Source organism: Rattus rattus, chromosome 9 (genome assembly GCF_011064425.1).
Source record: "Rattus rattus isolate New Zealand chromosome 9, Rrattus_CSIRO_v1, whole genome shotgun sequence".
Taxonomy (NCBI): Eukaryota; Metazoa; Chordata; class Mammalia; order Rodentia; family Muridae; genus Rattus; species Rattus rattus.
In genome coordinates, this window is record NC_046162.1 from 23,416,519 (window position 1) to 23,426,948 (window position 10,430).

At 39.2% G+C, this 10,430-nt stretch overlaps 1 pseudogene; it reads left to right on the plus strand.

Annotated features, from left to right (window-relative positions):
* The first annotated feature begins 2,787 nt into the window (after positions 1–2,787).
* LOC116910613 lies at positions 2,788–3,585 on the plus strand (annotated as a pseudogene).
* Positions 3,586–10,430: the final 6,845 nt, after the last annotated feature.

Sequence of the window (10,430 nt, forward strand, 5' to 3'; positions counted from 1 at the left end):
GCTCTGTGTACAGACTGTTGGTTGCTACAGTCTTTACTGCTGTCCCCAGACATGCCTCCCTTCTAGAAGCAACATGTTTGTGGCACTTTCCTACCAGAGTGTAAATTAAGCATTTAAACAATGCTTTCTTGATGTTTGATGATTTGGAAGTTCTGTTCAAATCATCAAGTACTTTGTTTCTCTTTAATATAAGTAAGTGAATCATGTCTCTTAGCCCTGAAGCAATGCATGAACTTCGTATAGAGCTAACACATCTGTTTCCTATGGACTGCAGCAGAAGCTGGAACCACATCGGCCAATTCTAACTAGAGTGAACCTTCCCCGAGAACTTTCTAATACCTTGTCTCTACATTCCGATGTGCGCAGAGACGAGCATGCTGTGGTATTGGGGTAACATCTCATGATTATCATTTGAGATGTTTGAGATTTTTAGACTTCTGGCTAAGCATGGAGGCAGAAATTGTTATACAGTGAGAGGTTAAAGTTGGACACCACAGGCCGCCTCTGGCTGAAGTTTCATATTTATGTCATCTCAACCTTTCCCCGCCTACATGATCTAGCTTGAGCCTTTTGACCAATGGAACTCTTCTGTGACAAATCATACTGACTTCCCCTTCATCCAAACTAGGAGGAATTGAAGAGTTGTGCATTTTGATTGCATTTTTTTCAAAAGGCGTCCCACCTCACTGATAGCATGCAAAGTACGAGGCACAGAGCATAATTTTGATAAACATGCATCTTTGAAACAGCTATTTTTATCACCTGCTCTCATACATTAGAAACTAAATTTATCTGGGGTTTTTGTTGTTGTTTTGCTTTGATTGTTTGACTGGTTGGGTAATTGGTTGGTTGGTTGGTTGGTTGGTTGGTTGTTGATGGATTTTTTTTTTGAAAGCTTGTCTTTTACAGCCAACTATAGTGACCCAAATCAATAATCCTAGCACTTGGAAATCTAAGGCAAGGAATTTCCCAAGTTCAAGGCCAGCATAAGCTATACAAACCAAGACCCTGTGTCTAAACATATAAATCAATAAATCAACAAATGATTCACCCTGTAACTTCTAAAGAAAAGGAGACACTGCAGAAAAGTAGACAGAGAAGACAAGAGCTGGAAGATAGAAATAATGGCAGAAAAATCTTATCCTTTACACAGAACACAGCCAACACAATCACCTCCCAGCAGCTGTAGCTTGTTGCATTGGGTCAGCAAAGGACAGGTTCTTTCAAGAGTAGACATGGATGGAAAGGCGCTCACATGATCCTATTCCATTTTGTGGAACTATTAGCAAATGATAACTTCTGGGAGAAGGGGAGCCATTATTTTTGGTTGGTAACCACTGGTAATTCTACCAGGTTCCAAGGGATAGTTCCAATCCCATGGGTAGACACCCATGCAGAAGTCCAAACAATCAATACAAATAAACATGAATGCAGGAAAGAAGTGAGTAATATACGTAGAAGGGTGGTAAATAAACAGGAAAAGGAAGGAAGTGGAAGAGAGCAGGAAATAGGCAATCACGGTGCCTTATATGCATGTATGACAACGTCAGAGAACAAATGTAATTAACAGAAACATCTCTTCTTATTTGTTAAATAAACCAGTGAGTTTCCCTGGACCTGTGACTAACACATTACTTATACACCCTTGTAGTTGTTTCACTTTCCCAAGAACTTTAAAATTGCACAGATTCATTTCTGAAGCTCCATATTTCCAAGATGCATATTGTTATGCCCTATAACATAATAATATGCTGAAGCCACAGAAAAAAATGACGACGGCTTCCTAAACCTCTGCTCTCTGCATGCCTGTCTAGAGACAGAGCTATAGAAATAGAATTATCCCGTCATTATGAAGAAGGCCATGTCCTCCCTAAAGCATGAAAAACACAAAGCTACTGGCTGCTAACAAGTTCAAATCAACCTAATGGGTTAGGTTGTATGATCCCTCAGATACCTTCAAGCCTTAAAACTTACAGCATCCTTTATCCTACAATATAATCGAACATAAACTGCTAAAGATGGATAGAACACGAAAACATGTTCCTGGATAGTTAAGGTGATAATGATGATGTCGGGTCAAGGTTTCCACATCGATGATACTATAATCAATTCAGCTGCAAGAACTTAAATGTCAGAACACACTTGAAGCCCATAAGCATTTGGAGGGGGAAAGTGAACCTGGCTGACTTAGTCCAGTATGAATACCTGCTGCTCCCCCATGAGGAATTATAACCGCTCCCAGACAAAACTAGCAGTTTCTCAGACACTAATATGAGGGGTTTTTTTCTTTCTCCTTAACCTTAATCACTATTTCATCTTTCCCCCTGTTCTTCATCTATGTTCTTTCTCCTAGGGTAAGACCTCAGAGGAGCTAATTCTTCTCTGAAAGAACTCTGAGAAGTGACCACTGTCACTCCCTTCTGTTCCTTTGCTTCTCCCCCCAACACCACTACACCACATATTACCCTCCAACTAAAGTTGTCTCTTTATCAACCTGCCTTTGCACCCATATTCAAGTCTTCTGCTTTCTGTCTGTCTGCTTCCCTCCTTCTCTTCAACTCCCAAAACCTTGAACAAATAATTCAAGTTTGCTCCTATCTCTGAGATGCTCGCTCACCTTCTCACCACAGTAAGCTACACCAATGGTCAGGTCTCGACTATCTCAAATGGACACATTGTCAAATTACAACTCCTCTTCTGGTTCCCTATGAAAACTTCCCACGGTCCTACCACATATCCTTCTGAGCTCCCTCATCCCATAGGGCCATTATTATCCAGCCGAGTGAGATGCCCAGAAGAAAGAAGGGCAAGGGAAAGAAGGTGGCCCTGTGCCCCACCATCATTAAGAAACAAGCCGCCAAAAAGCTAGTCAATCCTTTGTTTGAAAAAAGGCCCAAGAACTTCAGCATTGGGCAGAACATCCAGCCTAAAAGAGATCTCACACTTTTCATCAAATGGCACCACTACATCAGACTGCAAAGAGCCGTCCTCTATAAGCGGCTCAAAGTACCTCCTGCCATTAACCAGTTCACTCAGACCCTGGACAGGCAAACAGCTACTCAGTGGCTTAAGCTCGCCCACAAGTACAGGCCAGAGACAAAGCAAGAGAAGAAGCAAAGGTTGCTGGCCTGTGCTGAGAAGAAAGCTGCTGGCAAAAGGGATGTCCCAACTAAGAGACCACCTGTCCTCCAAGCAAGAGTCAATACAGTCACCACCTTGGTGGAGAAAAAGAAGGCTCAGCTGGTGGTGATTGCCCATGATGTAGACCCCATTGAGCTGGTGGTTTTCCTGCCTGCCCTATGTCGAAAGATGGGGGTGCCCAACTGCATCATCAGGGGCTTTAAAGGCCAGGCTGGGGTGCCTGATCCACAGGAAGACGTGCACCACTGTTGCCTTCACACAGGTGAACTCGGAAGACAAGGGTGCTCTGGCTAAGCTGGTAGAAGCTATTAGGACCAATTATAATGACAGATATGACGAGATCTGCTGCTGCTACTGGGGAGGCAACGTCCTGGGTCCTACCTAAGTCTCACTGCCAAGCTGGAAAAGGCAAAGGCTAAAGAACTCACCACTAAACTCGGTTAAACATACACTAAGTTTTCCGTACGTAAATATAATTACAAAGTTATTCCAAAATAAATCCCCACTTTTATACATACTATAAATGTCAACCAGCCTAGAGATGTCATCGTCTGCTGCCCAGACCTTTTCCCAACCTCCTCTAGAGAACTCTTTCTCCTTCTGTGTTAAATAATTTTGGATAAAACAATTCCCTCCCCTTTGCTCCTACTTAGACTTAATTTTGGAATCCACCCCTCTCCTCAGCTCCCAGGAGAGCTGGATTCAGGTCGCTGCTATTTCAGGGAGGCTGTGCTCCAATTCTGCAGCTCATAGAGAAACAGATGTGAAAAAGGAGCGGAAAGAAACTCACAGAAACAGAAGGGGGCAACAGTCAAGGCCAGTTCGATTTCTGGAAGTACAGGACAAAGAGCAAGAGGGTAGGTAGAGTCAATAAGTACAAGAATAGGTCCCTAACTAGGGGTGCTAAGGAAAGTGCTTCAGCTGCTGCCCTGTTTGCCAATAACTATGGACACACGTGAAAGAGAACAGACAAAGAATTGCACTTGTGCTGTTGCTGGAGGCTCAACCTGAAATGGTGTTGTTTCCATTTTTGGTTTTAACATTTACAATATTTGCATTTTGCTACGATCTCTCTCCTCAGAAATAGATACACATGTGACATGCTGGTCGAATATTAACAATTCTTGTTTATTAAGTATCTATCAAGTAACAAGCACAGAAAACATGCCTTAAATATGTTCAAATTTTTAATACTATTTAGAGAAGAAAAGTGAATTCACCGTGTTCACATTGTTTGGGGTGGCACCTACAATTTATAGATGATCAGGTTGGAAGTAAAGTCCAGTTCTGTCCAACAAGGAATTTCCCACTTCATGCTGTCATAATGAAGAATTCTCGATTCTGTTTTTACAAAGTGTTTTCAGAGTTCCTCAAAGACCTGGCCTTTGTTCTCTCCCATGCATGAAATCTCTTTGTGAAAAATAGACTCAGGGTTAAATCTAAGTCATTTTTATTTGCTTGAAAGGAATGTAGCAAGGGTTTTTATAAATGCATGGAAAAACAAGGCAGAGCAATATTCAGAGATGGGAGATTCCAAGGTTCCTAACTCACCATATTGTTCAATTTTGCCCAAGGCCAGTCTTGTATTATTATCTCCAAATATCTAAAAAATAAAATTTATCTCCACAACCCAACAAAGTTCATTAAGTATAGATGACGAGGAAAGAGAAGATCTGAGACTAGGAGAATCCAACTCCTATTTGCCCAAGGCAAAATCTAGAAGGAAAAGAATATATACTACCAGGATTTTCATTCCTCTAACCTGTGATGTAATTTTGAGTATATGCATTTTGGTTCCCAGATAGTTAAGGGCAATATATTGACATGTCCTAAGTAACTAGTGTGAATTATTCAAACCCAGGAGTCCCTTCATTGCCAACCCTTAAGACACAAAACAGCTAAGTGGATCTCTTCTGCTTGATGACAGCTTTGGCCCACCTCTCCATCTACCCTCTTAGCTCTTCTCTCTCCCATCTCTTTATGTACGAGTGCACCAACTATGTCATGCTAACATTTATTCTTGCTGTGTCTTAAGTTCAATTGGTAGGAGTGTTGAAATCCAATGAGAACATCCAAAGCAGACATGCAAAACTTCCTAGAACAAGGTAGATGCCCAAATGGAAAGGATCATTAGTCTCCATCCTAGAAATTTCCATGAAAACAGAAATGGTAGTCTACTTTATATATCAGTCTATCCCCTTGAGGCCATAAAGTGCTAAAGGACGTACCACAGTATCCATCAATAAGTAATTTTTTAAAAATGTGAAACTCAACAGTTTTACCTGATATTTCTAATGATACAGACAAAATGTGAATCTGCCTTTACAGTAATTCAGGCAAAGGCCTCACTATACTCATTCTGCTAAATTCCTAAGTACATCGTTGCAATCCCTCTGGTGAAACAATTCTGCTTTCATATCAAGAAATGTTTAGGGCAGCTTTGGCCCACCTCTCCATTTACCCTCTTGGCTCTTCTCTCTCCCATCTGTTCATCAAGTTGATAAGCATCAGTTATAATCTCTAGGGAATGAAAATACCTCTTTTATTCGGCCTTCTAGTTTTTATGAGGATAATGCTGGAGTGCTACAATAATATTAGTTAATGAAGATGAAGCTGTCATCATTACACGCACTGTGAATCCTTCTCTTCCTACTGTCCAGGTGTTGGACAGGCACTCTACTGCTCAAACCCCCTGTTGAGAGACTCTCAAGATGAATGTAAATGTGACTTTTCCTGCCTTATGGGGTAAGATAGCAAGCAATTAAGAAATGTCTAAATGTTCTTGGAAGGAGATCATGGGCCTGTCTAAATATTACAGGTTATCACAAAATGGAGCCTAAAATCATAGTCATCTGTGGGATGCATCCTTTGAAAAAGGAACAAAAGCCTTCTCAAAAATAGTCTTCTTTCAGAGAAATAACACAAACAGAAACAAGAGTCAATGTTTTCTTGTGGCTGATCCATCAATATCAGACCCCTTAGCCTTCACCCATACACTTCCACAATGCAGATGTGAAGCACTTGTGTGGTTAGATGTGTGCACTGTTGATTTGGGAGGTTTATATATTATTAGAAATATAAATTGTTAGGTGATACATGATAATAAATAGATGATAGATAGACATGATAGATGATAGACGGAAAGGTACAGATAGATAGATAGATAGATAGATAGATAGATAGATAGATAGATAGATAGATAAATGATTAGAGTGTGTGTGTGTGTGTGTGTGTGTGTGTGAGAGAGAGAGAGAGAGAGAGAGAGAGAGAGAGAGAGAGAGAGAGAGAGAGAGAGAGAGAGAGAGATAGATATTTGCAGTCCAGTATTGAAGCACTGATACAATTTGGGAGATGCTGTTTAGAACTGGGACTTCTAGGGTACCACAAACACAACTAGAAGCAACCCACTATACAATATGAGGGACATTAGTAAATGAAGCTTAAACTGATCTCAAACTTTCACTTCAATCATTCCCACCTTTCTGCTTATTGTCTGCATATCAATATCAAAGGGACATATACGCATGAATATGTCCAAAACCAAGTTTCTCATCTTCTTCCAAAAATTGCTGTTAATGCTCTCAGCCCCCAAACCCTATCATCTCTAAATAAAAACTGCATCATTCCAGGTACATATGTCAAGAGCCTGGATTCATCCTTACTATAGTCTTTGTCTTACTGTCCTCCAACCCAACAGTGAAACCTTCGGCCAATATTCTAAACATCAGGATTAAATGGCATCTCCCCACCTTTACTGCTGCTATCCTAGCCCACATTGCCACCAATGCTTGCCTAGGACATTGAAACGCAATTGAGTTTACTAATTAATTTTTCTCTGCATTTTAGTGTATTTTCAGAAAATAAATGCATGAAATTCCTTGCTGCACTGCTCTAAAATAACTGCATACTTGGCTCCTCTAAAACGAGACACTTTGTAAAGGCTTGAAAACACCTACACAGTCCATATACAGCACACACAACAACTTGTCTAAGCCCATGCTCACCCCTTCCTACTTTCTATCTTCAATGGCCTTACTACTTCTTCAGTAGTCATGCCCCTGCTTCATGGTGCTTGCCTTTGCTGTTCAATTGTGGCAGATATTAACGTGGTACCTCACCTATTTCCCGTATACGCATTAACAACTCACCAAGATCATTCCAAGCCTTCTCTTTTCAAAATTTGCAAACCTAACAGCCAACCTGCCTGTCTCTTTATCCCTTCTCTGCAGTGTTTCTTCCTAGCACTCACCTCCATGTGCTGAGTTTGTGTGTCAACTGTCTACCCCACCTGCTTTGACTCTAAAGGACAGTAGTCACTAGAGTCAGTTTCTTTTCTGCTTCTTATCTGCTCTTCTTTTTTTTTTTTTTTTTAGTTCTTTTTTTTGAGACTCCAGAGCTGGGGACCGAACCCAGGGCCTTCCTGCTCTACCACTGAGCTAAATCCCAGCCCTTTATCTGCTCTTCTTTCCTCCATAGTGCAATATCTGACACATGACAAACATTGAATAAGTACTTTACTTTCTGCCACCTTACTGGTCTTTGAGGTAGATAGTTATCCAAAGACCTACCAGGCTAGAAAAGAGTTTTGGTTTTTTTTACCCCAAACACTTGAATATGTAATTTCCAAGCATGAAGATATAAAAGAGGAAAACTGAAATTTGGTTTTTCCACTCATTATAATATTTAACACCAGTCTTCTAATTATCGAATACTACAAGGCTGGTTTTCACTGGAGAGACAGGCTGGAGGGGAAGAAATCAAACCAAAACGCTCATTTCACGACTCTGGATTTGTCCTTGGGATGTAAGAGACAGTTTTGTTCAACATCTAAAACAATGTTTTTAACCCGTAAATTTGAAAAGAAAATTAAAACTTGCAGCTACTTGATGTTTGGGGGGAAAAACCCTCCTGTGTAGCAGTCGTGAAGATCTAGACCTACAGCAATTTCTTCTAATAAAAAATAATTTCTGAGTTTCTCAGAGCTGAGAAAATGCCAATGTACCTGAACCTCTGGTTTATAAAACATGCATTTCCAGGGTTTTTGTTTTTCAAACTGGATTTTTATTTACGTTTTAAAGTTCTTTAGTCAATGACAATCATTAGAGAAAGCCTCTAAAAATAAATCATAAACTAAATTGCAGGAGAAATGAGAAGACTTAAGACCTTGTCTTGGACAACCCTCAGTGAGATAGAAACTTTACCTGACCATCAGACCAGGATTTACAAATCATCCCACCTTAACTGTTAGCAGAAATGGCAATCTGTTAGAGTTTCATTTTTACTGCCATCATAAAATATCCTTAATTGGAGGAAAAAGTTTTATTTTAGCTCAGAATTCCAGCTTATTGTCTATTACTTGGGGGAAATCAAGGCATCAAGAGCTAGTCACACCACATCAACAGCCAAGAGCAGACAGAATCTGAATGCATTCATGCTTACTTGTGCTCAGCCCCCTCTATACAAAACCTAAGCCAAGGGAATGGTGCCACCCTTAGTAGATGATGTGTGTTCCCAGGATAACTAACTAATGCAATTAAGCCAATTTGAAACATAGACGCCAACAGGCCAATTTGGTCTAGACAATCTCTCAGTGAGACTATTTCCTCAGGTCGTTCTAGATAATGTCAAGTTGACATTTAAAGCTAACCACTGCACGTACCTTTCTTGTCATATATTATCTATCCCCTGTTTTCTAGAAACATCTAAAGACAAGAATCTACAGACTTGCAAATAACCTTATAAGTGGCTAGAATAACACTCAGTAAAATAAATGTGGTAAGTACTAATTTGTTGAAAGAATGAATGCATTGAACATCTTTTCTCCTTGCATTGCATCAAAGTAAAGATAGGATTTAACTTTTGGGAAGTGGTGGATTAATCTGAACAGCTAGTATTGAAGGCATGATTTTGCAAAGTGTACCTTGTCCATATAAAAATCCGTGCCATATAAAAGAGTTCTGTTTAGTGTAAGCCCATCCCTGCTGCCCTCCCCAACTCCCAATACAATAAATGAAATGTACATTTCTGTTGGCTTCTATTTGCTGGATGACATTTAGTTTTAATTCGAACTGGTCTTCATAAATTCTGGCACTGTGAACAACATCTTAAATGGCTCTATTCTTTATTCAAAATCGTCCCTCTCGCTCCCAGAATTGCAGTAAATAGATCTTCTAAAGGGGAAATAAAACTATTTCAACAACAGGCCTATTTCAGCAGTTTTTTAAAAGGTATTTCTTTCATTCCCTTGGCTAGACTTTTCGTTTTATGCTTGGAAAGTTGTGTTATATATACATGTATTTTAGTCCAAATGGATGTGGTATTTTTTTGTTGTTGTCGCTATTGTTGGTTTTGGCTTTTCTATTTTCCACTTCAGTATGTTTGCAAAAGCAAAACTATGTATTTCTTTTATTCTTCCATTTGTGAGTCTCCATTATTGAACCTGTCTTCCCCTTTAAAGAAAGAATTCTCTGGATACTCTGACTCATAATTTCCCTGAATAAAAAAATCAAACTTATAGATCAGAATATTTATACCACATAATAATCTTAAGACAATCATTCATTTTCGACACACTTTTAGGAGTACCTTATGGGCAAGCTTTTTCAGATTTTTCTTCCTGTAGACCCTAATGTCAACAAGGGCATCAGAATGATAATCTATACAGACCGTCCTGAACCATCTCCATGAAAAAAGGGAACCAGTAGAGGAAGCAGGGAGGATTCTTCAACAGCATGGTTGTTTTAAAGAGCACGTTCAATAGCACTAATTCCTCCCTCGGGCCTCATAGTAACATCTTAATTTCAGAGAAATTATAAGTAATTTGAATTAAAACTAAGGAAATAAAACCATATACAAAAACGAATAAACAAATGGTTTCATCACAATGTTGTTTATTATAACAGCAAAAAATATAAGTATACAATACACACACATATATATTATGTATTATATTATATATTATATATAACTGAAAATGGAGAATAAAAACACTAGACAAAATAAAACCACATTTTTAATAATATCTCTAAATAAAGTACTAATTATTCTTACCTCCCATTTTTGGAGAAAGTTCTAGCCACGTAGTCCAGGCTGGTCTTGAACTCCAGGCCCACTTGACTTAGTTTCTCAAATGCTGGGGTTACAGGCATGCACCATTCACTTGTCTCTATGTGCTTTCCATTTATAATTTCTCCCAACAACATGACTTCTAATTAAATCCATTTCAAAATGGTTATGAAAAATATTTTGTATATGAAAATTGAATCCTATGATCCATTTTATGTTTAATT